This window comes from Equus caballus, chromosome 12, assembly GCF_041296265.1.
Source record: "Equus caballus isolate H_3958 breed thoroughbred chromosome 12, TB-T2T, whole genome shotgun sequence".
Classification (NCBI taxonomy): domain Eukaryota; kingdom Metazoa; phylum Chordata; class Mammalia; order Perissodactyla; family Equidae; genus Equus; species Equus caballus.
The window spans coordinates 25,184,191-25,187,750 of NC_091695.1; positions in this window are offsets into that span (position 1 = coordinate 25,184,191).

Genomic DNA, 3,560 nt, shown 5'->3' on the forward strand with positions numbered 1-3,560 from the left:
GACTTAAAACCAATCATATCATTAATTATTCTAAATGTAAATAGACTAAATGTTCCAGTCAGATGGAATGTGGGACTTCTGGTACCACAGAATGAGATCAGCAAATCCCCTCCCTAAAAGCAACTATAACACTAAAAACAAAATTCTCAAAACAGCTATTTCAAGGCACTGGAAATCAACCAAAGTCATACAACAAATTCATGAAAAACTACTACACTTTGAGTAAGAACTGTGGGAGTCCATGGTTTTCCTGCTTGAGACGGCTTTCATCCTCCCCTCAAACCCAGCTTGGTCCGTGAGGTAGTTAGCAAAGAGTGGGTGTGGCTGTGAGAACCAGCAGTTTTGCTGCCAGAGGGGCCTCACCTGGTTTGGAGAGGAAGGCAAAAAACCCATGCCCACCAGCATTCTCAGTAAAACTAGCAATCTTGGTGGCAAGTGAATGGGGAAGCCCAGTGGTTCTACCAACCTGAGACTCCAGTCCTGGTTGAAACAAGCAACAGACCAGAGGATGAACTAGAAATTTAACAAAGTGATCCAGGAATTAAGACAGCCCTAAAGGGGCTTGATAAACCCTCCATATATCACTGGCTGACCAAGAGACTGAGCACACAGCAGAGAAGATACGGGATGGCGTAGTCAGCTAGGCCAGGGTATACTTGAAAATGGCTTGAACTTTGATCAGCTCCCCAACCTACACAGGCACAATAGAACTGTGTGGAAGCCTTACTGGCTTGAGAGGTTCAGTAGGCTGAATAACGCTCCCTGATCGCACAAAGATGTCCATGATCTAATCCCAGAACCTGTGAATGTTACCTCACATGGCAGAAGGGACTTTGATGATGTGACTAAGGTTAAGGGCCTTGAGATAGAGAAAGATTATTTTGGATTATCTGAGCAGGTTCAATCTAATTACAAGAATCCTTAAGAGCAGAGAATTTTTTCCAGCTGGGTCAGAGAAACGCAATATGAGAAGGACATGACCCTCCATGCTGGCTCTGAGGTTGGAGGAAGCAGGCCATGAGCCAAGGAAAAGACAAGGAAATGGATCCTTCTTCCCTAGAACCTCTGGAAAGGAATGAAGTCTTGCCAACACCGTGATTTTAGCCCATTGAGACCTAAAGACAACTTCTGACCTACTATTTGTAGGATAACAAATTTGTGTTGTTTTAGCCACTAAGTTTGTGGTAATTTGCTATGGCAGCAACAGAAAATCAGTTGAGCACAGCCTGTATCAAAAATTGGCTGACCACTAAACCGTGAAGAAGCAGAAGCAACACCTAGGAAGCCAGGCTTAAAATGAAAAACAAGATTTTAAAAAAGTGAACAGAGATATCAATAGCAACACGTCACAGGGGAGACAGAATCTACTGATTTAGACCAGGTAAGTTAACAAACAAACAAGCAGCAACAACAACCTTCAAGAGAGATCAGAATCCAGAGTTGCTACAATATATTACCTAAATTATTCAATTTTAAACAAGAAATTGAGACATGCAAAAAAAATCGGGAAACGTGACCCATACTCAGGAAAACCTTCAGTCAACAGTTGTCTCTGAGTGGACCCATAGGTCCACTTTCTTTAAAACAAATAAGTATATTTAAAGAATTAAAGGAAACAATGTGTAAAGAATTAAGAAAAATATGATAATGACTCAACAAATAAAGTATATTAAGAAATAGATGGAAATAATTTAGGGGCCAGCCCCATGGCAAAGTGGTTAAAGTTCTGTGTGCTCCACTCTGGCGGCCCAGGTTCATGGGTTCAGATCCCAGGTGCAGACCTACTCCACTCATCAGCCATGCTGTGGAGGCATCCCATATACAAAATAGAGCAAGACTGGTACAGATGTTGCTCAGGGCTAATCTTCCTCAAGCAAAATAAAGAGGAAGATTGGCAACAGATGTTATCTCAGGGCCAATCTTCCTCACCAAAAACAAACAAACAAAAGAAATACATGGGAATTATTTAAAAGAACCAAATAAAATTCTGGAATTGAACAGTGCAACAACTGAAATGAAAATTTTGCTAGAGAGGCTCCACAGCAGATCTGAGATGCAAGAAGAAAGAATCAATGAACTCGAAGAGAGATGAAGAGAAATTATCTAATCTGAAGGACGGGGGCAAAACATATTTGAAGATTAATAAACAGAGCCTCAAAGACCTTTGTGACATTGTATTATTGTCCTAGGGCTGCTATAACAAAGTGCCACAAACTGGGTGGCTTAAAACAAGATAAATTTATTATCTCACAGTTCTGGAGGTTAGAAGCCCAAGATCAAGGTGTCACAAGGCCATGCTGTCTCTGAAGACTCTAGGGAAGAACCCTTCCCAGCTTCTAGTGGTTGCCAGCAATCTTATCCTTCCTTTTGCAGTCACGTCACTTCAATCACATAATATTCTCCCTGTGTGTCCTCATAGCACCTTCTCTCTGTGCATGTCTCTCTGTTCAAATGCCCCTGTTCTTATAAGAACACCAGTCATTGGATTAGGGTCCACCCTAATCCAATATGACCTGTCTTAATTTGATTACATCTGCAAAGACCCTATTTCCACATACGGTCACAGTTTGAGGTTCCAGGTAGACGTGAACATTTGGAGAACACTATTCAGCCCAATCCAGACATCATCAAGCATCTCAGCACGCTGTCAGGCAGGCCCAATGCAGCAACACAGTGGCTAACAAGGCTGCAGGAATTCCTACTGTAGTTTACCACAGTCTCATAGATTATGCCAGTAAAGCGCCAAAAAGCCCAAATGTATTCAGACAGTTTATTATTTATACAGAAACAAAGCCAGCTTAGTGTCATCTCCCTATGTCCCTAGTTCCACAGGACATCACCAAACCAGAGGGGCTAATGACAGGCTGGTCAGGCAGTGGGTAGATCTGCTACTGAGGAGCTTTCTCTAAACCACAGCCAGCAATTTTATGAACATACAGAGAAGCCTGCAGCTCTACCCTAAGGGGGTCAAAGTAGAAAGTCTTGTGCTCAAATGAAACGCAGAGATGGGTAAGAAACAGCTTTGAGGATTTCTCCTGCAATTAGGGAGATGCATGATAAACTTCCTCGTGGCAGCTCCCTGCAGGGCTGTTTACCCTCCTTCATTCCACTAGGAATAGCAGGGGGTTCCACCAAGACTTGGGTCAGACTACAGCTAAACATTGCCTACGTGGCCTGTGTGGACATGTGGTAGGATATCAGAGCACCACAGCAGAGCTGACCCTCTACATATAGATATAATAGGAATCTCAGAAGAAAAGGAGAGAAAGGAAGGAGTGGAAAAAATATTTGAGCAAATAAATGAGCAAAAGTCCCCAATGAATGCCAAGAGGATAAACACAAAGGGATTCATATCTAGACACATTTTAGTCAAATAGTTGGAAGCCAAAGACAGAAAATCTTGAAAGCAGCAAGAGACGTTATTAAACTCATCACATACAGAGGAACAGCAATATGATTAATGATGAGTTTTCCATCAGAAACAATGGAAGCCAAAAGGTTGTGGAAAGACATATTCAAGATACTGAAAGAAAAAAAAAACCATCAACCAAGAATTCTAT